This window comes from Camelus dromedarius, chromosome 3, assembly GCF_036321535.1.
Source record: "Camelus dromedarius isolate mCamDro1 chromosome 3, mCamDro1.pat, whole genome shotgun sequence".
In the NCBI taxonomy this organism is placed as follows: domain Eukaryota; kingdom Metazoa; phylum Chordata; class Mammalia; order Artiodactyla; family Camelidae; genus Camelus; species Camelus dromedarius.
The window spans coordinates 93,948,357-93,976,137 of NC_087438.1; the positions used below are offsets into that span (position 1 = coordinate 93,948,357).

General features: G+C 52.5%; 1 long non-coding RNA gene across 1 annotated transcript in view; it reads left to right on the forward strand.

The window, feature by feature from the left end:
* The first annotated feature begins 7,895 nt into the window (after positions 1-7,895).
* Positions 7,896-27,781, forward strand: part of LOC116152278 (uncharacterized) — a 214,727-nt gene continuing 194,841 nt past the window's right edge. The window contains exon 1 of the long non-coding RNA XR_004135871.2: positions 7,896-7,950. This is a non-coding gene — a long non-coding RNA (uncharacterized LOC116152278). The remainder of the gene's footprint in view (positions 7,951-27,781) is intronic.

The window sequence follows — 27,781 nt, forward strand, 5'->3', positions numbered from 1 at the left end:
CGTTCTTCAGCGTCATTCCCCTGGTACTGGAGCACAGACTGCCCTGGGACATCCCTTCTCTCCAACTTCTCCTTACGGTTTGCATTGTTGTTAAGTTTTCATGAGATAAAATCTTGTGGATCCAATGAGGCAGTCATCTTGTATTTCACACTGTTTTGTATTCTCATCAGTGTCTGGTGCATAGTAGGCCCTCAGGAAATGTTGGTTGCCTGGTGGATTGGGTATTAGTCAATGTGTAAACACAAGATGATGTGTAAACACTGAGATGCTTTCAGGCCTCAGTGGGCATCAGGTGCTTGCCTGCACATGCTGGGGGCCATTCGAAGGCGTGAAATGGGCTCATTCAGCCCTGCGGGAGGTTATAATCCAGCAGAGAGCTGTGGTGACGACAGACCCGAGAGAAATGCTGAAGACTAGGGATTAGGGAGATAATATGGATCTGGTGTTAAAAGTCTGGCAGTGCTTTATTCTCCTGTGAAGTGGGAAAGGGGCATTTGGGTAGCAGGTGAGAGGGAAGGGCGTGGGAGCTGCACTTCAAACGAAGCATCGCCAGGAGAACTTAACCACTGTCCACATGGTAGGTTCCTAGTGGAGTGTGTTGCATTTGGAATGGGGTGGTGCGATGTCGCTCATTCTCAAACACTCTCTTTGGGCCCCAAATTTTCCTCCTGTCCAGTCCTAGGAGCTCTCAGAAGACTCCTGGGAGCAGGGCATATTTCGCCCTTAGCTTCTAAAGGGATGCTAAACTGCTACTTGACAGCATGGTTTTGAGAGGGAAGTGCTTGCCGTTCATTTGCTCGTCTGTGTGTTCGTTTTGTGCTGGTCCTGATGAAGTGATGCTCGCCTGCAAAGACGTCCAAGTGGGGCTCCCCTGCTTACAGCTCCCCCACAGCAGTCTCCTGTGTGGGGGAGAAGTTTGAGGTCACACTCTCTGTCATCCAGGATAACACCCAGGCTTCTCAGGCTGGCGTGCGGTGGCCTCCTTCCCTGGGCTCTGCAGACTGCTCTGGCTTTCTGCTCTCTTCTCTAGAAGTTTCTCCAGCTCTGCTGCCCTCTCACAATTCCCAAACATGCCAGCTGCCTCACCCCACCATACTTTTGATCATGGTGATTCCTCTGCTTGGACCTTCCCGGCCTCCTCCACTGTCTGCATGAATGAGCGCCAGCCATCCTGATTAGATTGGAGTCAGCTGGGTGGGGGTTCAAATGCTGCCTTCACCTTCCTGGCTCTGCCTGTTACTTCCCTGGGCCTGTTTACTATACAATTCATAGTGCTGACCTATGACCTTCATAGCGCAGGGCCGTTGGGAGGACTGGATGGAGGGAGGACGTGCCTGACCTTTCTTCTATCCCTGCTTCCACCCCCATTCTCAGTGCCAGGCCTGGAGATGCCTCGTGGCCTGGTTGTTTATCTTGGGGAGGCCCTTTTATTCAATAGTTACTGGACCTCACTGTGCGCCAAGTGCTAGGCACTGGGAGTACTTTTTGTTCAGGTATCTGCTACCAAGGAGTTGTGAGAGCCCATACTGGGATCCTAGAGGATTATGCTGTTTGAGCTAAGCTCTGCAGGCGAAGTGAGAGGTAATTTGGAGAAGATAGGAGGGAAGAGGGTCCTGGGCAGAGGTGAGTGGGACCCAGTTCGTCACGAGCTGTGTTAAGGTCTTTATCCTGAGAGTAGTAGGGAGGATTCTGGGCCAAACTGGGACACAGTCACATTTATACTCCCCGAAGCAGGCAATGGATTGAGAAGGACCAGAGAGGAAGCTGGGAGACCGATGAGGGTGGGCAGTTGTACTGGGGAGAGACTTGGCTAGTTGATGGGGGAGGTGTGGCTGTGGAGAGATTCTGGAGGTCAGGTTAGGAGGGGTGGTGATGAGTGGGACATGAGCAGTGAGGGAAGGGGAGGAAAACAATGACCCCTGAGTTTCTGTTCCGGCTCTTGTGACAGGAGGCTTGTGTGTGCGGAGAGCAGGTGGGGGCCAAGGGAAGATCAGATGTACTGCACCCAGCAGCAGGGATGGGTCCTCAGACTCCAGGTCTTTGCCACCACCCCTTAGTGCCCAGAGCATTTCGGAAGACTTGTTCCTGGTCGAGACTGGAAAGTTAGCCCCCAGCCCCCCATCAGTCAGCAGACTTGACCATGGATACATTCCCTTGGACTCCAGGGCTCTCTGTGTTGGGGAGGTGGCCCTGGCCTTCTCCTGGGGGAGGCCCAGCTTCTCCTGGGATGTCCATGCTAGGGCTGGGGTGCCCGGCCTCCTCGCTCTCAGGCAGAGCCAGCTGGGGCGGGTCTCCCACCGCCTCCCTGAGGCAGGCATGGGTTTGGCCACGCTCCCGGCTGTGTTGTATCCAGTGGGAAACGTTTAGAATATGTGAATGTAAGTGGCTGCTGGAGAGAAATCTACAATTTCTCCCATTATTGGGAAAGAGCTAGGCTACCAGAGGCTACCAGATGTTCTGTGTCATATAATGTATGTTTTATGGCAAATGAAAATATATATAAAATCTGTACCCAGAGAGCTCCCTGCTTGCTCTAAGGGGGCTGGATCCTTCTTTTTATTCTTACCCTTTTCAAATTTTAGGCAAGAATTCCCTTCCGGGTAATGAACTTATCTGCCAAGTTGGGGCCCAGAGGGAACCCTTATGGGGGACTCGTAAACCATGTCTTTTGAGGAAATCTTGGGGCTGAGGCCACATTCAGCCCCACATGTTTACACAATACTCTCTCTCAGCTCTGAGGGGCCATTAGAATTAATTGGGTGAATAATCTGTGTTTAAAAAGTCCCCAAATACGTATTTACATAATCCACGCTTTGCCCAAGCCTGTTCAAGCCTCTTTGTGGGATCTGGAGTGGATTCTGGGCTGAGAGTCTTCCTCCTGTGCTTCCAGAGCAGCTTCTCCTACTGGTGACCGTCCTTTGGTGGGGACGGGGATAGGCAGGGTTCCCTTCTGCCTGATGTCATGGCGGAGCATGTGATTTTCCTTAGCCTTTGCCACACCTGTTTTGTGGATTGCTGGTCCTGAGAGATACTATAAGGAAAAAAGTTTCCATGATCTAAAAAGTTTGGGAAGCACTGCTTCTTATCTCCTCTCTTGGAGATTCCTCATGCTCATTGTTCTACCAAGACTCTGAGAAGTCCTACAGTAAAGAAATGGATTTAGCTTTTTCTAATCCAGCTTCTTCAGGTGTATCTGATCGAAGGATCTCTAGCCATTAACCCCGATAAATGACCCACAGAACCAGCCTCTGTAGAATTACATTGGGAGACAGCAATTCCACTCTTTTTTTTTGCAGGGGGCACTAGGGGTCTTGGCCACCCACCCAAACATTGTGTTTGCTGCCTTTGGTCCAGGCCCCTGTGCACAGTCATGTTGATTGTGCACACACAACCCTCAAGAATGCTTTTCACATGACCACAGCCTTGCCGGTTTCTGGAGCCGGAGAGTCCAGGCATAAAGAGGCAGGCAGCGGTGTTGCATGGAGACACAGCATCCCGGGTCACGGAGGCCTTACAGCCTGCCCAGTCCTGTGCCCCATTAGTTACTGGAATTCCTTCTGCAGCATGGTCTCTGTGGGTCACTTCAGCCACAGGGATGTACTGGGCTGGGAACTTTGGGCACCAGGAAGGATGTATTCAAACGTGCTCTGAGACCAGAGCCTGCTTGGAACAAAAGCTGAGTGCTCACAGTTGTGCTCAGGGCTACTTTAGGTAGTCCTGCTCACCCGTCTTCACGTGGTTCTCAATCTTGGCTGCACACTAGAATCACCTGGAGAGATTAAAGAAGAATCCCGATGCTCAGCCGGCACCCAGGATTTGTTAAATCAGAATCTGAGTGGATAAGAAACCCAGCCTGAATAGATGTTAAAACTCCCCAGGTGGTTCCAATGTGCAGCCACAGCGGAGGTGGAGAGCAGCCACGCTGGAGCCTCAGGAGGAGAGCTGGTGGTGTAGGGAGTGGCGCAGGAGTTCATGGTTCTACTCTCGTCCCAACCGCAACGCCATCTGTTTGCGCTTGAGAACCAGACAAACTCCCAGTCCTGCTCAGGCAGCCCTCAGCAGCGTGGCAAGCCCCGGGGTGAGGACAAGGAAGCATCCCGCTGCATCTACATGAGAGACGCCTTCTTTGGGTGGGTGACGAGGAGGATGAGCGCCAACATTACTGAGCGTCTACTGGGGGCCAGGTACTGTGCCATGTGTTGCCTCAGTTAACCCTCACCTTCCCCATGAGCTATGCTTTCCACTTATAGATGTGAAAACAAAGGCACAGAGTGGTTATGGAATGCGCCCAAAGTCACACAGGTGTTCTGAAGTGATGGAGCAGTGATTTGAATCATCTGAGGTGAGGAGTTGTTGATAAAAGCCTTCTTGCAGTCTTCTTGCGCAGGAGCAGTATGGGGGAAAGTATGGCTGGGGTTAGGGGAGGAGGCTGTGTGTGTGTGAATTCACGGAATTTAAGGTTGAAGTGTTTTCCTTTGGGCTGAGGGGAAGGGGATGGGACAGCAGAGGAACAGAATCAGCAGGGTGCTGGAGCCTGCTCACACAAGCCACTCGACCAATTGTGCCTATTTCTTCCCAACTGAGTTTTGTGACCTCCCGCTGGAAGCTTGAAATCGGCCAGTGTGAGTACTTACAGCATAGAAATTGGCAAACACTACAAATCAGGTTGTTATTTACTTATTTTCCATGAGAGCTGACTGTTCTACACTTGCCAGCACCTCTCCAGGCACAACCCAACATCCTAAACCCAGTGCCTTTGGATTCAGGACAGTGGAGAAGCTAGAGGCTTGGAGTGAGGAAAGGGAGAGAGACGTGGATGAGAAACTGATTGTGCAATGGAGTAAATAGTCCCATCAAGGGAAATGTAACGGGAGGCAAATGAGCTTCTGTGACTTAGGGCAGTACAGTGGAAAAACACGATGAGTGCTGAGTAAATGTTAGTTTTTCTTAAAATTGGGATTACTGAAAAAAAAAATAGCACAGACTGGGATGGAGATGAGGGAAGGTCAGGGACTATTCTCGAAAGATCTGCAGACTGATATGGAAGTTTTGCTATGCCACGCAGGCGATGAGCTCAGAGAACCAAGTTGCAGCTTGCAGTCCTGGGCCCAGAGTCTGCCTTTGGGAGGGGGCAGACAGGGGCTCCAGCAGTGAGATGGTTAAATCAGAATAACAAGGGGCGATTTATCTCACAGCCCCAACATTCCCTTGCTCACTGCTCCGTCTGGCCCTGCTAATGCTCCCCGGTTGCAAATCTACCTATTTGTCAAGTCCCTCTCCACAGCCTGGCTCGCTCTGGCTGCTTGCGCGGTTTATTAAAGAGGCGTTTGCTACCTGTCATCTCAAACGGCCTCCTTTATCCAAAACAGAATAATAGAGATATCTCCCTCCAGGGACGCGGGATGCAAATGCCCGAGGACAGGTTGCCAATTTGCTGCGTGTATTAGGGGAAGGAAGCTGTCAAGGGAAACGGCCGGGATCCAGGCTCTTCTAACAAGCTCATTTCTGGGTTGAGGGGAGACCTGGGCGGCTTGAGTTTAGATTATGTGGGCATGCGCCTCAGCTTTCCTACGGACAGCTGTCAGCAGCAATCGTTTCTCCCCGGGAAACAAAATTGGCTTTTCTTCCTGCCTCCCCTCCCCCAGCTCGTCCTCGGGTAGCCAGGCCCTGCCAATAATTGTCAAGAAGCCTTCCAGCTGAGGTGCTGGGCGCGCAGAGTGAAGCTGCAAGCGGCCCGTGCCTGCTCTGGGGCACGTGGGCTCGGGTTTGCAGCCTGGGGAATGCAGCCATGTTGGCTGTGGCCAAGGGGAGAGAGGTTGTTTTCTCCCCTGAAGGGAAATTAATCAAAGCAGGAACCTGTACTGGGGGCACCAGGGCTGAAATGCTCCCCTCACCCTCATCCTAGAGGGAGACTCCGATCTCCCTACTGGCCAGGGATCTCTCTGCACTTGGTGCCCACTGTTAGGGACCCCATAAGGGCCTTTGGTTTGACTCTTGCTTACCCTACAAAGGGGAACTGCCCTGGCTATGGGACCATTCCATGTGACACTCAGGGTCCAGGGACTTTCTGCCCCGGGAAGACTCCAGGTGGTGAGAAGGCTTGGGTACGGGAGATGGGAACCCACCAGAGGCTCCCTTCAGCTCCTCTGTGCACCCCTCCCTCCAATTTGAGATATGAGGAACCTGTGGCTCAGGGCTTTCCTGACAGCTGGCAAGTGCCGGGCTTTGGACTTGAACCTGGAACAGGACTGTTCCATTTCCTGCAGGGCTCTGCTTGGGGCAGTGCTTTGCAGAGGGTTCACACGGAGAACTGGCTTCCTCCTCCTCCTCTGGGTCATTCTACAGTGTCACACCCCTGTGGACTCCGGCTGTCCAGCCACCCTCGAGAGGCCTGCCCTGACTCCTGACCAGGTGTGGGAGGCTCCTGGGTCCCTCTGAGTTCTCTTGATCAGCAAGATTCCTGTTCCCCACTGTCCTTGCCTCGACTCCACCCGCTACACTGCCTCAAGACTGTGGGACCCCAAGGAAGGGCCTAGAGTGCACAGAAGTGTCCTGTGAGGGTGGCAGAGGCTTGTCCTTGAGGTGGGCAGAGGTGACCCCAGTGCCTGGAGACACCTGCTGGATCTGTGCTGTGGCCTTGAGGCCAGAGCTGGCCAAGGAGGGCAGAAGTCAAGGGACTTCCTTGACTGGGAGTGAGACCACACTTTAGGGTCTTGGAAATAAGCCTCAGGGTAGAATGTCAAGGCCATGTGGGCAGGGTGGGCATTTATCTGTGGCAGAGAGACCTCACTGAGCTGGGGTTATCACAGGGCTGGACCTGGCTCTTTGCATATTTGGTAGCTCCCCTTCCCTCTCACATGTTTTTGGTAGGTGCTCAATTCAATCTTGCTGCTAGCCTGCCCCACACCTTTCTGTTCCCTGGCTTCATCCTCACCCCTTTGGGGCCTCTCTCTGCCACCTACCAATGCTGATGGGGCACCGAATGTGTCTCAATACCATGCCTCATTGGCATGTCCAACCCTGCATGTGCTCAGACCCCGTTTCCTTCCCAGGTGTCCTAATTTCCTTCCTCACCTCTTATAGTCAGTGCCTCTCTGAGGCTGCTTGTTAATATCCTCGTTTTACTGATGAGGAAACTGACCCTCAGACAGGCTAAGGTCAGAGCAGGATTTGACCCCAAAGTCTGTATTCCTACTCCTGGTAGGGCTGTATGTTTGCAGTGGCAGAGGTTTGGGCTTAGAGGTGAGGGCTCTATAAACTTGGGGGTCTTGCCAGTCTTGCGAGTTCCCATCACTTGGCTGTTCTGGGTGTTGACTCTTCTGTGCAGAGGGTCTAAGATGCCCTGTCTGGCCCATAGCTCAGGGCTGCCTGGGGGTGGAGTGGGAGGACAGACAGGAGGCTGAGGACCTGCAAAGCGCGGGTACCAGAGCTCAGATCTTTTGGGGCTAGGCTTGCTGCTCTTGGCCTCGGCCTGGAGAGATGCTCTGCTGGGGCTGGGCTTGCCCGCTGACAGGGTCCCAGGCTGTGCCTGTGAGCTGGCCCATGGAGCCGCCAGCCTCTGGTATGCGGTGTCCTGCAGGGACTGTGACACCATTGCCGGCCAGCGGTCCACTAGGCAAACCTGACGTGGATCCCTCTGCATTGCATTGCAGGATAGCCATCCCCCTGCCAGTCCAGATACAGCCAGCCTTGGAGTCTAGCTGAGGCCACAGAGCCCACAAGCAATTGCCTGGAGTTCCTTCATGGTCTCTGCTTCCTAGAACACACCGTCGAAAAGGCAGCCTCCAGAGTCAGAGACAACAAGACCATAAAATAAAAGTGGAATATTTGTGAGATCCCACCCGCAAATTACATTGGTGTGCTTGAGGCTGTGCTCCAGCTTGAAGGGGGACCTTGGGCACCTCACTGATTCTCTGAGCCCCAGCTGTCTCATCCAGTGCCTGATAGAAGGTAAGCAATCAAGTTGTCTAATGATTGTCAAGTGGGGATAAGAGTTCCTGTCTCAGAGGGCTTGTAGCGGGTGGAATGAGACGAAGTGTGAAAAGCAACTGGTATGCAGTGGGTACTAACTTAGTGCTCGACGCTCTTCTTTCTCCAGGTCAGGTTGAGGGAGCCTGGAACCTGGCCACTCTCCTGGTGTCTCTTGCTTATTTTAGCTTCCTCTCTCTCATCTGTTTTCCTTCTGCTCTGAGACTCTGAGGACTTGCTCTGAACACAAGACACTATAATTTCTCTAGGGGAGATTCCCCTGGTGCAACCACTGGAAGTCTTGGAATAGATGTGTGAATGCCAGAGCTGGAAAAGCCCCTAGAGGCACCACGGAACTGTGGAATGGCACAGACGGAACAGTCAGACGAACCTTAGTCTCGTGCCACCTCTACTGCCTGCCAGCTGTGTGGCCTTAGGCAGCCTACCTCCCCTCTCTGAGCAGCTGCCACAATTCTTATCTTTTAGGGCTCTTGAGAGGCCAGAATGAAGGGGCTTTGCCAAGCGAAGAGCTGTATTTATACTTATCTGTTAACATGTGTAGCTGGGTTAGGAAGAGCTGTGTCACTCCTGATCTTTTCCAGTCTTCCTGTTCTGCTGAGGGGGCACCTAGGGCTCAGAAAGGGACGGGGCTCACCTGTTGTCCCACAGCGAGGCGGACAGAGGTGGGACTTGGGCTGAGGGGCAGGCTCCATGTGCTCTCTTGCCTCTTCTCTGGAAGCACCATGAAGTAGAAGGCAGAGGTGTATACACAGCTGTCAGTCAACATCCCCAAGTTGAATAGGTCTTTGTCTGAGGGAGCTGGTCTGTCAGAGAGGGGGCCTACATGGAGGTCCTCTCTGGAGCAGACACCCCCAGAGGTGAATGAACCCTTCCTCCCAGCTTGCTGCCTTCCTCGGGGCCCAGAAAGCCCAGGCCGGCAGACATCCTCTGTCAGGGCCTAGGGAGCCAGGCCTGGCTTAGGGAGAAGGCGTCGTGGCAGAGTTTGTGCATTAGAGGAAAATCAGCCCAAATAATTCCCAGATCCAGGCCCAAGCTGTGCAGGTGAAGAAGGCAGGTAGGAAATTACAGCCACTTGAGGCTTTCTCTCCCAGGGACTTGATTAAAGCTGAGGAGTGTTGCAGCCAAAATAGCTGGGAAAAGTGCCCTTTGATATGTTCATTTGGTTTTAATTTGGGGGGGGTGCATGGGGCAGCCCCAGCTTGTTTTATTTCTGCTTCCTTTTAGCAGCTTTCACTTGGCTCCTCTCCCCCACTTCCACCCCTTCCCCTGCTGGAGTTTGTGAATTTCAAGGTCAGCTGAAAGTCAAACTTTACCATGATGGTGATGAAATGCAAGCAGATGTGGCTGGTTTGGCTGATGGCGGCCACACCCTGAGAGAGTGCTCAGTCCTGTGGGTGATGGCTGGCAAAGTTAACAAAGTCTGATAACTTACAACCCCAGGTTTCCATCTTGGAGATCCAGATTTCAAAGCGAGTGGCAGTCAGGTGTGTGTTTACCTAGGGGGGCTGAGAGAAGTGATGCTGGCTGGGGAAGGTGCAGCTGCCTCATCTCTGATGCCAGTGGCTGAGGGCCTGCGCGTGGGGTTGTCTTTGCTGCGCAGTGCTGGTTTTGCCGGGGACCTTGCTGGCTGGCCGGCCCTCTTTGCTGGCGGAAGGGATTGGTGGATTTTCCGATGTGGGTCACATCACACACGCCTATCGAGTTGCCCTCACCCCCTTCAAAGCGGGTTAAGCCATTGGCAAATCCTTGCCATGTGACCACCACTGTGTTGGCAGTGACCTCAGGGAGAAGGTCAGTTTTTGGCTTGGCTTCCTGGCATCACCCACACCCCTCTGACTCAAAGTGGCTCGGCCAGCTGCCTCCTGTTCCAGCACTCGGGCGGACATGATCGGGTGGTACAGGGAAGAGTGGCTTTCTGATGTCCCGGTGGCTCTGGCACCACCCCAGACACTGCCCCTCAGGTTCCATGGGAGGTCTTGCACTGCTTCCCAAGATGGGGTCTGTTGATGGACTATGGCAGCCTTGTCTGTGGCATGCTGGTGACTCCACCCTCCCAGTAACATGCCAGGGCTGGCTTACCAGGAAAGCAAGGAGACCCAGCAGACTTGGGTTTCTTTCTCTATGCTTATCAGATCTTCCCAGCCCAGCTCCCTGCACCCACTGCCTCCTAGAGCCCAGCCATGGGACAGAGCAGATGGATGCACAGCCTGTGAGGCAGAAGGGCGGAAGGATGGGTGTTTGGAAATCAGCCCTGGGTTGGAAACCCAGCTCCATCAGTGGTCAGCTGTGGGTCCTCAGCTCACTTCCTTAGTCCTCCAAGTCCGTTTCTTTATTTGTAACAGTGGATAAAGGTGCCCTTTTCAGAGTTGCTGTGAGAATGAAATGGTGCATGTAAAGTGCCTGGCACAGTGCCTGGTGCTCAATAATGTCTGCTATTATAGCTATTGTCCAAATCCAGCAAGAGCCGTTCAAGAGACCATCGGAGGGAGGGACCTGCCTGGGCTCCCCTGTGGGCTGCCGGGTTTTCGTAGCTGCAGAGCCCAATTACCCAGCCTGCCCCTCAGCCAAGCAGCACAGCCTCTTCCCCAAGGTCCTCGCCCAAGCTCAACGAGGAACAGAGGCAGATGTGGAAGAGGAGTTAGCCTGAAATCATCCTCTCCACCCTGCCTTTATGAGTGGCAGCACAGTGCAGAGAAGTGATGGGTAAAGAAATGTCCCTTAAATCTAGGGAGTTGTCTAAAATGGGGCTGGTTTTCATGGCACAGTCATTTTTGGATAAGAGAGCCTGAAATGAGTGAATTCTGAACACAGAACAAAGCAGACGAGCCTGCCACAACAGCACATGTGAGTCAACCTGCAGCTCCTCGCAAACAGCCTGCCTTGTTAAAATCAGTCCCTTGGTGCGGGGGGATTAGCGCTCTGCAAACTTCCCATCCCAGGCCTGTCTGCATTTTTACTTTCCCTGCTGCACGTCTCTTGCTGATCTTCCTCCCTTCATACCTGGGGGATTTCCTACACATAATGGAGGCCACTCCCATTGTGAAAACGATGGAGACTTTTTGCTTTGCTTTGGGCAGAAAAACAGTAACTTGTGCTGGGAAGACAGAGAGGCAGAGACATTCTCTGGAACAGCTTCCCCCTGCCTGGTCCCCCGTCCTGAGTGTTGCGGGAAGGAGCAGGGAGAGCCGAGCGAGGGACCCTCTCTAGTAACTGGTCCCATGGGGCATTCCTTTCCTTCTCTTCCTCCAGGAAGTCCTGTTTGGTTTATTTACTCTGCATAGTCGGGGCCTCCACTCTGGGGTTCTTAGCAGACACAGCTGTTCACCCGCAGCACCCTAGAGGTTGTGTTACGTGCAGACCTGCTGACTGCCCACCATCCAGGTCACTACCTGCCAGTGTGGCTTGTGGGCTATGAGAAACGTGCCCAGGATGGAGCAGTGAGGCCACACCCAAGAGAAGGTTCCATTCCTTCTTGCCCCATGGCTTCCCTGCCACCCTGGGTCACCTGGAACAAGACCGGCTGGCTGGCCTGGGTTCTGGAGCAAAGCCCTTTCACTCACCCAGTTTGCTGAGCCTCCCCCTCGCTTTGGCCGCTCATTATCTTCCACTGACGGACAAGTGGGAGAGGCTGCGCTGAGGCGAGGGCCAATTACCGGGGCCTCACTGCCACGCACAGCCTTGGATGCGTTTTCTCCACTGGTGAAGCTCTCTTTGGGGAGAGGCAATTTGTGGGGAGCTCAGGGCAGCATAATTTATGGGCCCCCTCTAGCCCGGGTGGGAGTGAGGTGGCTGTGGCTTAATTTAATTAGGTGTAAGCCCGACACATCACTAGGGTGGGCCTGGAATCCCGGTCACTGAGGGTCCTTTCTCTCCTGAGTGGAGCATTGCCGAAGAGGAAAAGATCCAAAGTTTGTCCGTTGACTCCCTTGGTTAAAGATGTCTTCCAGTTTGAAATATAAACCCACTTATTTTTCTGAACAAGAATCCAGCCCACCAACTACAGTGTTCTGCTCATGCATTTAATAGGAGTAATTGAATGGAGCTCAAATTTTCATAACCTAACGCTCTCTGGGGCAGATCCACTGGTGTCACGTTTTTCCTACAGGGAAGCGAGTGTGTGAGGCAGGGTGGGGAGAAGCCACCAGCCTCACATGCAGCCAGTCCAGCCTAGCCCAGCTCTGCAGAGCCTGGATGCTCGAGTTTCAGGGGGTGTCAGCCACGGGGCAGGGGGCCTTGCAGGCCTTTGAGAAGAAGGGTGCCAGGCTAGTAGGCACTCCCTGGTGATACATAGCTCTCAGCTGGGCATGGCTTGCTGGGTAATTTTAAAGGATGATCAGAGTAAGAAAGCCACAGCTGGAAGGGACCTTCGAGTGCTGACACTGTTGGTGGCAGCAGCAATCCGAGTGATGATGCGTGTAATTAAACGATGATGGCTCTGGGTAGATAAGGACAGCCCCCTGTTTTACAGTTAAGAAAAGTGAAGTACTGAGAGGTTATAAGCTATGCTGCTGGTGATGGAGCCTAGACCTAGCTTTTCAGAGCTCCTGGAGCACAGAGGGGAAGGTTCCAGTGATGCAGTTCACTGACGCAGATCCCTGGAGCAGATAGGATGCACAGATTCTGGAGGGTCTGTGAGGAGATCTCCATCACCAGCTACCTGCTCTTGGGTAAGCCTCTCTCAGCCTCATTTTCCACATCTGTAAAATGAGGTGCCTAAGACCTGCCCTGACTCCCTGATAGAATTGGTTTATGACATCTGGAAGAATTCATCCAGGAAAGGAGGCTCAGCTAAGTGCTGCCAGGTTGTGTGAATCCTCACCCCCAGAGTGCCCTCACCTGCAGAGGGAGAAGCCTCCTGACTCAACCCAGGCATTAAACTGAGCTCAGAATGAGCAGAATTGCCAGAACCAGGGGTGGGCTGCTAACTGTGGGTGGCCTGGATTTGAGCCCTGTGGCTTTTGCCAGAGATGGCCCTTGTGCAGATCATGTGATCCATAGCAGAGTGTACTGTGTTTCCAAGCTGCCCCCTCAGTGGCTCTTGTCAGCCCACAGAGGCAGGCCTTCAGGTGAAACACCTGTGGAGGGACAGGGGCCTGTGAACAGAGGACCAGTGTGGCCCCCTTAGGAATGGGAGAGGGGACTGATTCCCGAGGGCAGTGTGTAAGCCCTCTCTCCCTTTCTTCCTTTCTCTTTCTCTCTTTCTAGAGCCCCGTGTAAGGTCATCAGGAAACCCCGAGCGGGATGTGGTGATGGAGCTGGGGCCTCACTGGTGCTAGTGGCGACAGGTGCTGGGCACGCTGTGAACGCCAGCCTCCTCCCAGGGCCAGGTTCAGAGGCTCAGGGGGCTTGCCTAGTGCCACCAGAGAAGCTGTGCCGGTCCACTGTCAGCAGATGAAACAGTTACAAAGGCAGTGAAAGGGCTCTAGGAGGCCATTGTGATCCCTTTCCCCCAAGAGCCTTGCTTGTTAGCCTTTTGTTAACTTAACAAAGCAAAGGGTGCCTTTGCTCTTCAATCACAAATTGTGATGTTGACTACTTCAAAAAAGCAGACTGAATATGATTCCAATATTTATCTTAGCACAAAACTAACATTTCAGGGCCTGTGCCCATAATTCAAATGTTGATGGGGAACACATTGTGTGAATGTGGTGCAAATATATACAAGGGGGAAGTTGCTTATATTTAATAGGGAAACATGAAGTAAACATTTTTGAATAAAATGGCAAAGACTTGGGTTCTAGTTGCAATTTCTCAGTTGAACATACTTAACTGGCATGTCTTAGGAGCTATCATGTGGTCTGTGGGCTAAGCAGGCTTAAGGTCAAGTTCTTGTTACCAGGGAAGCCTTTTAGAACCCAAGACCACGATTCCATGTTCTTGGCATTGCCGGACCTCGCTGACCTAGAAGCTTGTCTGTGGCTCTGGGAAGTTCGATGCAGCTCCTTTTTCTCTCTCTCCATCTTTGCTTCCGCTCAAATTCTCATGAGTGGCAAGAGGCCTTATAAAGGCACATGTGAAGGGGAGGAAGGCTCTTTGTTAAGAGGAGTTGCCTTCTGGCTGCTTTACAAGACTCTCCCTCAACCCAGGGGCTCACCCTCCCTGTGGCATTCCCGGTGTGGAAGAGAGAGGTACAGGCCCTGTGTTTACGCTCTAGGAATTCTTAGGCAATGGAAACCCCAGCTGCTGCTGGCATCTGACGTGATGCAAGAAGGGCTTGCAGGCCTTAAGCAAACACTCAGGTGCCTGTCTGTACAAATGTGGAGCCTTGACACTGGCGGGCTCCGTTTCTGTTACCACTGCAGGGTGTGGACATGTGGGCACTCGCAGTTCCTTCTGGAATCCTCCAGCCTGGGTGTCTGATTGGGGAAGCAGTTCTTGGGGTGGCATCTGCACCACCCCAGCCCCATGCCCCTGGGATGATTCGTCAGGTGATGGGTTTGGAGAGATGGAGGGGCTCTGTGATGCTGTGTGCTGGTTCCCAGGGCTTTAGTTTCAGATCTCATATCTTTTCTGCAAGGAGACAGCCTTGTGATTTCTCCACGTAAAGGAAGGACACTTTTGGACTTGTCCTCCTGGCTCTGTTCATGATCGCCATCTTTCATTTCATTTCTCTCTTTCATTTTCTCACTGGCTGTGCTTTGTATTTGTATGGGTTTCCTGAGACGGCAGAACTATACAAGCCTTGGTGCCCTACTTTCCAGGGGACAGAGAACGTGACACTCACCTAGAAAACATTCACAGGGGCAGGGGGAGATCTGGAATCTCATTTGTTCAATTCAGCAAATGCTGAGCCAGGCACTGGCTGGTTCCCGGAGCTGTGCGAGGTGCTGGGTGGGGGACAGCCGGCAGAGAGGGAGGCAGCGCTTGGCCAGCTGTGATTCCTAAGGGGCCCCATGCGTAGGACAGAAGTTAGAATTCTACTTCAGAGTTTCAGAGGCCATTTGTTTCCAGGGGTCAGTGGTAGCGATAGTTAAATTGAAAATGAAAAAGTATAAAGCTGACACAGCGCTTATACGTATGCCAGAAACAGTTCTAGGGGCCTCATCGGTATTAACTCATACAGGCCTCACAGCCGGTCTCCAAGGTGGATGATATACCCACGTTTTACAGATGTGGGTGGTAACGTCTTGTCCAGAGTCGCACAGCCAGAGTGGAGGAGCTGAGTTCTGGCCCCGGGAAGTCCGGCTCCGGGGCGTGCGCCTGCAGCCGCTGCGGATGTGTGAGGGGGAGGCGCTAGGCTGGGCTTGCTGCTGCTGCAGCCTGTCCCCCGGGGACTGGGCGTTTGGCAGAATACCCTGACCTGGACGTTTTCTCTCTGTGTCTAGGGGTGGGCAGGTTGGAGTCTGGCGCTGAGAGGAGCGAGCAGGTCTGGACGTGGCTGTCCACTGCACAAAGCCAGGGCTTCGCAGCTTTTTCTCTCTTTGCAGAGTCTGCGACCGTGAGCTTTGCTGCTGCGGAAAGTGTGGGGCCCACTCTGCCCCTCCAAAGCTAAGAGTCTCATCCCAAGATGGGAAAGCTGGAGTTAGCGTTAAGCGACTGAATCGAAGCCATGCCAGGATTTTCCTCCTGGCAGTTTCCAGGGGCTACTTACCAGGAATTAGGCACCATAGAACATTCCTCCCCAGCCTGCTGGTTCTCCTCTCAAACATGTCAAGGCTTTCAAATGTGTCAGGCTCTTACTTTGCACCACCACCCCTACCATTCTTATCTATTTCTGTCCTGAAAGTAGACAACAGTATGGCTGATGTGTGTCTGAGAAGCGACTGGTTGAAAACTCTTTAGACATGCCAGCTATGGGTGTGGTGGGAGATCTCGGTGAGCAGGAGACAGATCTCCAGGCCCAGGCTGGGGCAGGGGAGGAAGGCAGGTGGCTGCAGAGGTGTGTGATGGGGAGAGAAGGGGTGGTGCTGATGTTCGGGTGAGACACCAATTTGGAGCATCTTCTGATTTAAGGCATTGACCAGGAAACTTCTAGATCTTTAGAAGGTGTGTAGTTTGGGAACCATTTGGCCAAAGCAGACTGATTCCTCCACTGGATGGGTAGTTGAGGAACATTTGGCTTGTGGGGCTGGGGCTGCGGAAAGAGATGTCGGGGAAGCTGAGTCTTGTGAGAACTGGTGTGTGGAGGGCTGGGAAGCAAGGCTTTCCCTGAGCATGCTGAGAGAGATGGTGGCCAAAGCTGAAGACTCAGACATCACCCAGGGCCCCGGAGTGTCCAGGGATGATGAAAACTGTAGAGCTTTATGCAAAATATTCCCCACCTCTGAAAGCCTTTTTCCTTACTGTGTCAGTACATTCTCCTACGTCTTGATGGGGTTCTGGTCTCTAGCAGTGGCCCAGTATGTGTTGTGTGTCGGGTCGCTCTCTGCCACCTATGGAATGACTGGAGGGGCGACCTAGTGCCATTTCTGAGCCAGGAAACAGTGGAGGAGTATTGGCTGAAGCATCTCATTTCTTGTTCCCTTGAGATGGACCTGTTGGTGTTGCCGTGTTGGAGCTGGGGAAGGACGTAGGTGGCACCTCTCGTGGTGCGAAGTGACAGCATGTCTCAGCTATGGGGGTGGAGAGGCCTGCTTGGGTGATGTGGTGACTACCTTTCTAGGCTTGAACAATACCTGGATAAAGGACAGACAGGCGTGTCCCATTGTGTGTGTCTTTTGAGAAAAAGAAAACATTTTGTTTACCAAGAGAATCATCTCCTGTTGCCATGGAAATAGCTGGAGGGATGGGGGAAGTGGCCGGAGGGGAGGGTGTGTGGGGACAGGGCTTCCTTTGGGTGCCAGAGAAGGAGCTGAGGTGTGGCCCTGTAGCCTCTGTCCCCTCTGCTCTTTCCAGGACTCGGATTCTGCATGGCCAACCCTCCTAGGGCCCCCGTGGGGCAGAACACACTGGGTGTGGAGTTTGAGTGCCTTGTGGACCTGTTTTCCTTCGGAGCTGTTGGTCCAAGCTCCATCGTCCCTGGCTCCAGGCTGTTTTACCTCCTCCAGGTGGCCCTGGATCCTCAAGCCTCAGATTGTTTTCCACCCAGTGCCAGGGTGATGGGGGCCCTGGGATGGCTGTGGACACTTCAGGTCCTTTTTCTCTTACCTGGGCCCTCTCCTCGCCAAGGTGGAGTTTCCTAGAGTGTAATCTGTATATGACCGCTGATACCCACTGACTGTAGGAATCCTCTTGCAGTACTTTTTTTTGCAGTTAATAGTTATAATTGTGGTTGGTGGAAATTAGAAGATGTTAACCAACATGTGCAATCTCAGATATTAGATTTCTCAGGTGTTAGAACCAAGGATGAGACCCGAGTCTGTGGGTGGCAGGAGGGTATGCTAGTGAGAGCAGGGCTTTGGGGCCAAACTGCCTAGTTCAAATTCTGGGTCTGCCCTGTACAGACTGAGACCTTAGACTTGTAGCTTACTCTTCCCGTGGGAAGATCCCCTGGGGATCATAATAGGTCCTCCCTCTAGGGTCGCTGTGAGAATTAAATGAGTTAATGCATGTGAAGCTTTTAGAAATTGCTTGACAGATAATATGTACTCTATTGGTGTTAATATTATTTAAAGGACTTCGAACGAATAATAGTGAGGGTGGTATCCAACCCCAAAGTCAACGTTCTTTCTGCAGAGACGGTCCTGGATTCCTATTTCAGCTCTGCACTTGATTTCTATGTGTCCTGGGGATGGTAGCATAGCTCCCCATCTCCTCAGTTTATTCATCTGTATAATGAGGAATGGAATGCTTACCTTGCAGAGTTGCGAGGTTAAAAATACGAGACCCATCTGGTGGAGGGACTGGCACACAGGAGACACTCAGTGGCAGCTTTTGTGATGCTACTGGTATTGTTGGTGCCTGAGGGATAGGGCCGTACATGGTCATCTTGGATGCCAGATGTGTCAAGCATGGGGAAGATGCTAAACGGACTCAACAGGGATCGGTTCTGAGCTGAGGAACAGGTACCTTCCAGTGAGGGGCAAGGCAGGTGGGGCTGCTGCCTGAGGAGCTCAGGTTGCTTCAGGGAGAGACACCTGGGGGCAGACCAGGAAAAGGATAGCGTTGAGATCTCAGGCTGCATGCATTCTGATGCTGCCTTTTCTGGGGAAAGTGCGAGAAGAGATGGGGCAAGGAGGGGGTTTGAGCCTGACTGAGGCCCCTTCTTAGGCCTACTGGGCCATGAAGTTTGCAGCCTGCCCTCCCAGGGCCTGGTGACACGTGGTCTGTGAATCTCTGCAGGACCTGCCCTCCGCCCTGCCCAGGGCCCTACGGCTGAGTTCTTTGTTCCCAGTGGGACCGGGCTGACCTCAGTCTGCCCTCCTCCAGCCACTGGCGTCCCCTGGGCTATGATAGGCCTCATAAGGAGCCTTAGGGAGGCTGGCACCATGGTCAGCCAGGCATGCTTTCTAGAAAGCTGCCATGAGAAAGGAGAGGCTTCTGAAGACCTCATGGGGGAAAACTGCCAGGACTTCTGACCCTTGGCCTGAGGGAATATGGGCTGTAGGGTTGGGGGCACCCGAGGGGACATTCCTAGAGCTGGTGGCCTTGGGACTCTAGGGACCTGAGAGTGTTAGAGGCCCCTTTTGAGCGGTCCTGGAGCCCCCTTACAGACAGAGAAAATGAGGGTTCTGAGCCCTGGCCTTGAGACTGCTGGTGGGACAGGCCCTCACGTGACTGGGGCGAGGCTGCGGTGTTCTGCTCGCAGCTCTGGTGCTCTGCGGGGGCTGTGGGCTGTGTTTGTGAAATTTTGCTTTTTGCCCTCACGTGTGGTTTGTGGGAGAGGATTATTCTAGACCCTGATACTTCCTCTTGTTTTCCATTAGCATGTCCCCAGTTTTATCTCATAGCTGTGTACGTCTTCTCCAGTGGACGGAGTGGCCATCTCTGTGGGAACAGCAGTGATGATCAGAAGACAGTATTGCTAGTTACATGGCTCCTGCTGCTGTTCATTCAGCGTTTACTGTACTCCCCTCTGTGCTTCACCTGTGCTGCCAGCGAGCCCTAGGAGGTGGGTTCCAGCTCCGTTCTACAGATGAGGAAACTGAGTGGCAGAAACCCTGACTTCTTATTTAATTTTCTTAACCCTGACTTTTTAAATTAGTTGTTAATATTATTTGAAGGAACATAATATACAGCTTAATAATTGGACTCAAACTCAGGACTTGCTGATTCCAAAGTCCACACTCTTGTGCTCTTGTAATAGCTTTTCTTGGCTTCTGGTCTTCATCATATTATGGTAAAACAGAGGCAGGAGAGGATTAAATGTCATTCTTATCCTGGTCCTGATTGCCCACGGAGTGAGGACTGTGTGTTGGGATGATTCTGGCACTGACCGCTTCCCCCTGGGTCAGTGTGCACAAACCCGTGGCCATCCTCATAGACTGTATCAAATGGAGCCGGCTGATCAGGGCTCTGCTGAAGGTTTCCCTCTGCTGACAGGACCCCCACGACAGTGCAGCCCTGCCCAGAGGCTGGCCTGGGTCTGTTCGGAGATGTCCAGAAGGGCTGCTTTCGTGGCAGTGGGCACACAGGGCCCTCCACCTGGCCTGCTCTGACTCCCTTTGGCACCTTCCCAAGGAACCTCAGACGTCCTCTGGGGGTAGGTGGCTGGTCTTTGTCCTGTTGATACTAGCGCTGGAGTCCTGTACAGTCATCAGTCAGAGAGGATGCTGTGACATAGTGACAGAGTGAGGTCTGTGAGGTGTAGTTCTCCCTTTGATGAGCTCCAGACTTCCAGTCTCTGACACAGGCTTGCTTTGGGGACTGCTGAGATTAGTCAGTGAAGAGTTTGTCGGCTCTCAATCTCAGAGGGTATGTGGTTCCCTTTAGACTCCTGCTGGGAAGCCTTCCTTGACCCATTCATTATGTTAGAGGCTCTGTCCACAGCCCCCATACGTCCTCTGTTAGAGCTGTCCTCACACTGCAGCAAAACTACCAGCTGTGAGGTTGTGTCCTCTTATTCTGAGTGTTCTTGAGAGAAGGACTATGCCTTGATCACCACTGATGGCCCAGAGGTGACACTTAGTGAAATATTTGTTAAATCAGTAGATGACTGGGTGAATCCATTTTCAGCTGGGGGAATTGGCTGGATGTGCTTGTGCATCTGCTCTGATCTCTGAATTGGCAAAGGACTTCTTCAAAAAAAGATTAAGAATGTGAGGAATCAGATGTGATGTTTCCTTAATGTTCTCTTAGTAGCCTATGGCTAGATCAGCTGTGGCTTGATCTAGCACCCAAACTGTCTCCATGATAGGGTTTCTTTCTCCCATTCTTCAGTTCGTTTAAGTCCTATTCTCAAGCCCCACGTGGGTAAAAGATGACGGCAGCCCTTCTGCACCTGCTTACTCTCTTACTTGGTCCAGCATTCCTAGCACCCAGATTGGACTAGCTTTTGTCGTGTGCCCTCTCTTGGACCAGTTACTTGGCCAGGGGAGGGCCATGTGCCCATTAGCTGAGATGTGGGACTGTGGCTCTATCCTTTGTGGAATCAGAGTGTGGGAGGGAAGGAGCATCAATAAAATTAAGCCTGTTGCTGAAAGAAAGGGAGGTGGATATGGGGGAAATATAAGGTATTTCATCTTAGATAGTATCTAATTTTTTTTTTAATGTGTGCATCAGTTCTGGGTGCCTTCAAGCTAAAAAGATGTTTTTCTCTTCAGTTACCTGTGTCAGCCCCTGCCACCCCATGTGTACATATCCAATGAGGGCCAAATTGCCCCACAGATGCCGGCTCCCTGGCTTAGCTGGGGTCTGGCTGTTGGCACTGCACTTTTGCGTGCTTTCTGGCTTAAACATCTCTCAGTCTGCATGTCTCACTCATGGAATGTCACCTGGGTGGGTCTCTAGAGGTCATTTGTTCCAAATGCCCAGATGAGAAGACCAAAGCGTAGAGAGGTGAAGCCTGTTCTCTGGCAGCATAGCCAATCAGTGTCAAAGCCAGGATCAGAGCCAGGTGTCTCAGCCCCATCTGAGCTCTCTTCCTTACACTTTCCCTCCATTACCCTTGATGCCATTTCTACTTTGACACAAGATTTTAGAGCCATCGATAGACGCAGGAGAGACTCATGCAGAAGTCTAGAGGACTCATTACGGGAGGTGGAGCACCAGAAAGATGCTCTGTAGAACAGCCCAGCCTCCAGACGCAACCCTGAGCCGCCTGCCCTTGGGTGCCCAGCCAGGAGTCTGCAGCTGGCCTCCGGTCTCTAGAAAGTCAGCAGTTAGCTTGGCAGCCTTTGCATTTGTCTTCTCAGAGCTGAGTGATTAGGGTCTCTAAGAGGAACCATTATCTGTGTGCCTTGGGAATGCATGTTTTTCACACATGCAGCCCTTCCAGAAAGATTTAGCCTGGGGATGAAGCAGACAGGCTCTGCATTGAGGGCAGATACCAATCATTTTTACAATTGTTTGCAACAGGAGAGGAAACATGAGCTTAACAGTTCTGTTGTGGATGGATCTGGGGGAGAAACACGAATGAATTGTCAACAGGATGGCTTCTGCTTTTATCCTGGGATTTGCTGCTGTTCCCTGTGCTCTGGCTGCCCTGTGCAGAGCCTGGGATTTACAGACATTCCTCGCAGGTGTGGGCCTCATTGTGCGGTGTGGTCCCAGGGGCCAGGCCGGCATCTGTGGAAGAGAATCTGTCAGGTGTGTCAGGGGAGGGAGCGCAGTCCTCAGGGGGGCATTTGGAGCAGCCCCCACCCCCGCACTTCCTCAGTTGGGGGAGGAACCCCAGTCAGGGGCTCAGACCTGAGCAAGCACCCACCAACCTCTGGAGTTAGTCTGAGCCCATCTAAAATTTTCAAAAGGCCCAGACAGCAGTAACCAAGAGGAACAGTTTTTTCAGCCTCCCGCCAGGGGAAAAAAAAAAAAGGTCCTGCTCAGAAATGCATTTGCGGGAAGTTTGAAGTTTGAAGCCCTCCAGCTGCAGCCTCGCGGCCTGGGTGGTCGAACGGGTGGGACGGTGTCCTCGAGTGGGAGGAGAGGGGAGCATGGGCAGCTGGGGAGCAGGGCTTGGAGGGCAGCAGTTGCATTTAATAGCATTGGTGTATTTGCCATCTGGCAGACCTGGGTTCAAGTCTTGCCTCTTGTCCCAAGCCAGCTGCAAGAACTCAGGCAAGTTATGTAGCCTCTCTAAACCTCGGTTTACTTATCTGTAAAATGGAGATATTGGGATATTAAGAGAAGTAAATGAGAAGATGTGCGTAAAGCTCTTGGCCCAGTGCTTTGTACAAGCAATAGAGGTGGATTTTGCTCTTAATAACAGTGGTGGTGCCGAGGGTGCCCTCCCCCAGTCTCCATCAATACCTCCCAAACATACCCCAAATAAACACACGATCCAGGCAAAAACTGTTTCTAGACAAGTTCCTAGCCACCACCCTCCCCAAGCAGATGACCACCTTTAAGTTCCTGTATTGTAGAAATTTTGGAGCCATCACTAATAGTTCTATAGGTAATATTTAAAAATAATTTGTACCTTTTGTTGGAAAAAAAATGATTTGCCATTTTCCAAATATTAGATAGTCCTGGGTGGGAAAGGACCCTGGAGCCAGGGTGCATGATTCCTGGCAGAGAGAGGAGGCAGGTGGGAAGGAGCTGGTGACACACACACCTGGGGTGATAAAAGGTAGGACAGGTGGAAAGAGTGGTAGAGAGAAGCAGAAATTGGGGCCTGGGATCTTCTCCCATACCCCACCCCAATGAGGATTAGAAAAGGAAGGTAGGGGAGTGGACGCCATCACTGGTCAGCCTTAGGGGTCTGTGTGTCTGTCGTTTTGTCGAAGTGATATGGCATCTGGTCCTTGGCTGAGAGTTTGACTCCATCTTACAAAAAAAGGTAACTCAGCCATTTACCCTAGATCTCACAGACAGGAGGAGCAGAGATGAGACTCAAACCCAAGCCTGTGCCCCACCTTTCCCAGAAACATGCCCTTCTTATTTTCCGGGAGCACACGGTAAATAGGGAGGGTTGCCACATCTTGACATTCAGGCTCAGAGAATAGTGGTCTGGGTCTTCTGTGAATGTCACCAGGACTTGGCTCTGAAGGAGAGTACTGCATCTTAAGGCCCTGGGGATCCCTTCTTGCCTGGTGTCCCCACTGCAGCAGGGCAGTGCCCTGGAGCCATGGTTTCTCCAGGAAACACCCTGCCACACCTAGCGGCTGGTGAGACCACTGAGTAGGTGGTCTTCTGTGGTGGAAGGGTGGTGCCTGTACCCATGCTGGGGAAGTCCAGTGAGGGTGGGGTTGGGAGAAGTCACCCCGGACCTCTCCTCACTCGAGCATCCGGGTCCCTGGCCTCCCAGCTGGGGACATTTTCCACTATTTTCTTTCCCTTGCCTCTCTGGGGCTATTTTTGGTGCTTACTGTAGTTATAGTATTGTTTCTAATACCCTGGTTATTTGGTTATTTGCCAGCAATTCTGGCATCAAAATGAAAGTGCCATGAGGCCAGGACCTGAGTTTGTTTAATACTGTATCCTCAGAACCTAGCCCTATACTTAGCCCTCAGCATTGTTTCATTCTTGTTTTATACCAGGCACTGTGCTAGGATTGGGGTGCAGCCGTGAGCACAGCAGGTGAGCTCCCCCCCGCCACCCCAGAGCTTACTGTCTAGTGGAAAATACTGGGGACTGAACACCTGCTGGCTGGACATGTGGTTGCATGAATGGTCAAGGAGGCCACCTGGCCAGGACAGGGTTGCTGGCTCTAGCTCCTCTGGACGGTGGGTGGCAGGACTCCAGAGCTCCTCTGGACGGTGGGTGGCAGGACTCCAGGGCTCCCCCTCCCGAAGGTGGTCAGGACCAGAGCTCTGCTCCCTCTTGATGAAAGGGGCTGGCTGGGAGCCCAGGGCTTGCTCGCCCAACCTGTTGGGGTTTCAGATTTGTTCCATCTGAGCAGTCAATTAATTAGTAATTGGAGCTACCCATCATCCTGGGCTCTTGCGCGAGTTGCTGGGTGCTCCTCCTTCCTCCTTTCCATTCGCTCAAATTGAGCAGCCTGGTCCTGTGATATCATTTGAAATCCAGCCAAGAAGCAATTAACATGCTGTTTGCTGACAAGGATTTGTTGCTGCTCCAGGAGCAGGGGCTGGGAATGGGAAGGCCAGCACAGGGGAGCCGAGACTTGAGAGAAACAAAGGTGCGGATGGAGGTTCTGCTACTGGTCTTTGCAAAGCACCAAGGCCAGGCAGGAGTGGTCCTTCTTGGCCCTCCTCTCACCTCTCCCTGCCCAGGCCTGCATGCTGCAGGGAAGGTCTTGAGAGGTAGAATAGGATGTTTTTCCTGGGAAATCTGATGGCAGCGGCCAGTTACTGAGAACCTACGATGTGCCAAGTGCACTGGGCTTGTGAGCCCATTCAGTCCTCCCAACAACCTTGCCCATTTTACAGGCAAGACACCAGAATGAAAGGGCTGACCCAGGTGGCCCAGGCAGTAAGTGGTGGGTAGGATCTGGGCATCTGGAAAAGCCTGCATGTTCAGGCGGGTACCCAGTGGGGATACGAAGGGTCAGCCCCTGGGCCCACCGCCAGGTCATGGTGACTTGCTGTGGGACGTGGGCTTGATAAATGGTGGCGTTTCGTAATCAGTTGCTGCTTCTGCAGAATGGTTAGGTGGAATCTGGTGGAGTGGGCTGGCCCAGCCCAGCCCTGACAGAACAGAGGCCCACGACTGTGAGGGGCCCACCTGAGTGGTGCTGAGGGGCAGGGCCCCCTTCCCCATCGTGGGTGGTTCACTCTGTGGCAGGGCCTGGGGGACCCACACAGAAGCCCCTGCAGATCCTGGTCTTGGGGGGGCCTCTCTCAGTGGCCAGGCTCCGCATACTCTGCCTTCTCACCTCGACAGCTTTGAGGCAAGCCCACTGGGACTCCTGTCTGCCCTGCTGTTGACTCATCCTGGGTGGAATTATATACAGAAATTTAGTCAACAGAGGCCATTCCCAGGACCACAGGCAGTTTGCTGCAGGCACTGTGCAGGAGCCGTGCCTGCCCGGGGGGCTTTCCAGGACACAGTGCTGGCTTCACAGGAGTGCTTTTGGGAGTGTGGGGCCGCTCACTGCAGAGCAGTACAGTTAGAGGCCGGTGGCCAAACCCACTGCCCAACAGCCTTCTCCCATCCTCCTGCAGGGCAGAGCGAGGTCTGGCCTCTGCTGGCTTCCAGGAAGAGGCAGAGAACCTGGAACTGGAGGTGCCGGCACCTCCCCACCCAGCTCCTCGTGGAGCACCTCATATGCTGGGTGCAGTGTTGGGCACTGAGGATTCAGGAAAAATAGCACATGGATCCATTGTCTGAGACCTCCTGGGGGAAGCATTTAACATACCTGGGTGCAGGCATGAGAACCACTGTCCCGTAAGAGGGTTCCTTGTTGATTTCCTTAAGGTAATAAGGACACACAGTGACACCTTGTAGGGTATATGGTACAAAAGGATGAACAGTGACAACTGCATCCCCCTGCCTGTTTCTAGCCATCAGTTCCTCTCCCCAGAGGCAACTATGGTTTCCAGGGCATCCTTTGCACCCTCCCAGAGGTGTGCTCTGTCAAACATACAGGGTTCAGTGCTTGTGCATACACCTGATTCCTCTCAACTTTTTCTTTTATGTGAATAGACAGTGTACCCTACACACCAAGCTGCTCATTGCTTTCTTTCTTTTAGTATTGGCATATCTTTTTTTTTAATTGAAGTATTGTCTATTTACAAGATGTTAGTTTCTGGTATATAGCATAGTGATTCATTTATTCATATATATTCCTATTCATATTCTTTTTCATTATAGGCTATTACAACATATTGAATATAGTTCTCTGTACTATACAGTAGGACTTTGTTGTTTATCTATTTTATTTGTAGTGGTTAGTATCTGCAAATCTCAAATTCTCAATTTATTGCTCCCCACCCCCTTTTCCCTTGGTAACCATAAGTTTATGTCTGTGAGTCTGTCTCTATTTTGTAAATAAGTTCCTTTGTGTCCTTTTTTTTTTTTTAATCCACATATAAGTGATATTATATGATATTTTTTTTTCTCTTTCTGGCTTGCTTCACTTTGTATGACGATCTCTAGGTCCATCCATGTTGCTGCAAATGGCATTATTTTAGTACGTGGCGTATCTTGACACTCATTCCCTATCAGCTCACACAGAGCTGCCTCATTCTTTTTACTGGCTGCATATAATTCCATTATATAGCCAAGCCATACACTTCTGGATCAGTGCCCCATGGATGGGCTTCGCAGTTGCTTTCTGTCTTTGCTGTAGTAAGTGATGCTGCTGCAGTGAACATCTTAGTGAGGACACACATGTGCAGGAGAAATCAGTACAGTGAACTTGCTGATTGAAGCAGATGGGCATTTTTAGGTTTGCTTGATTCTGCCCTATTACACTGAGAGGAGGTTGTCCCACTTTCCTCTCTTGCCAACAAGGTGTGAGTGGCTCGCTTCCCTGAATCTCTGCCTACACAGAGCAGTATCAAACATGCTGATCTTGGCCAATCTCACTGATGAAGAGTGGTACCTTACTGCAGTTTCGATCTTCATTGATACAGTTGTGGGTGGCTGAGCCGTTCAGCGTACGTTAGAAGCCGCAGGTAGCCCCTGGGCAGGTTTAAGCAGAGGCCCACGTGAGTGGGCACGGCTGTCCCTTCACTGACAGGTCAGCTCTCCCCAGAGCCCACTAACCAGTGCTCACTCAGTGACACAAGCTGGTTGGGAAGGGGCAAAGGAGACTTGGGATGGGGTTGTCAGGGCTACTCTGCCAAGAGTCAGGCGAGGAGGGGGCTGCCTGTCTGGAGTGCTGGGGGGACATGGTGTTGATTTTGTTTCTCTCTGGTGACAGAGAAGAGAACGTGGACTCTTTAGACCAAGGGAGGAGTCGGGGGCAGCCATCTGCCTGCCTGGCCTGGCGGGCAGTCCCACCTGGAGGCAGGAAGGTGTATGTGCTGCCGAAGCGAGCACAGGAGGCAGGAAGGTAGACGCCGTGTTGTCTCTAGACCCCCCACCCGTGAGGCTTGGAGCCAGGGCAGCTGCTGTGGGATACCCTGCTCCTCGCTGGGCTCATGCTCCAAGCCAGGGCATCCTCACTGCCTGGAGCTTTCTGTGTTGCACAGCCTTTGTGGTGGGTGAGCCCCATATGTGTCCATATGATGCATGGACCTACTCCTGCCCCCTGCCCTTGACCTCTTGGTCATTAAGGCCTGTCCTCCATGCTCTGCCTGCCTTCCCTCCGTGCCTCCCACCCCAACGCAAGGGCAGCCCCTCAGCCCTTCTCCCCTGGATCCTCCTCGACCTCCCTGACTCCGGTCTCACCCTTGCTCTCTGTCTTGACCCCTGCGGCTCCTTAGCCAATTCCTTCCCCTTCCTGGCAGTTCTGAGTGTGGTACTGCCCGCCTGGACGCCTCCATGGATAAAGACAAAGCCCCCCTCCGACTGGCCCCTGCCTCCACCTCTCCTCTGCAAACTTCATCTTCATCCAGACCTGCCAACCACCCTCCCAGACACATGCTGCGCCTTTTGGCTTCTGTGCGATCCTCTCCCCTGGCCTGGGATCTTCCTCTTTCTTTATTCCACACTCACATCCCTTAAAATTAAGGTCAAGGGTGTTGCCCAGGAATCATTCTCTGCCTGCACTGACCTGCTCTCTCTCACTTTGGGCTCAGTCTCTAGGGTCCCAGGGACTAGAATGGCCGTGGTGGTTGTGGTAATAGTCACAGCCCACTCGCGCCGTGAGCGGCTGATGTGAGACTTGCCGTTGCGGATCTGACCACAGAGCTGGTGCCCACAGTTGCTGGAGGAGTAGCCTGGCCCTGGAGCATGACAGCTGCCT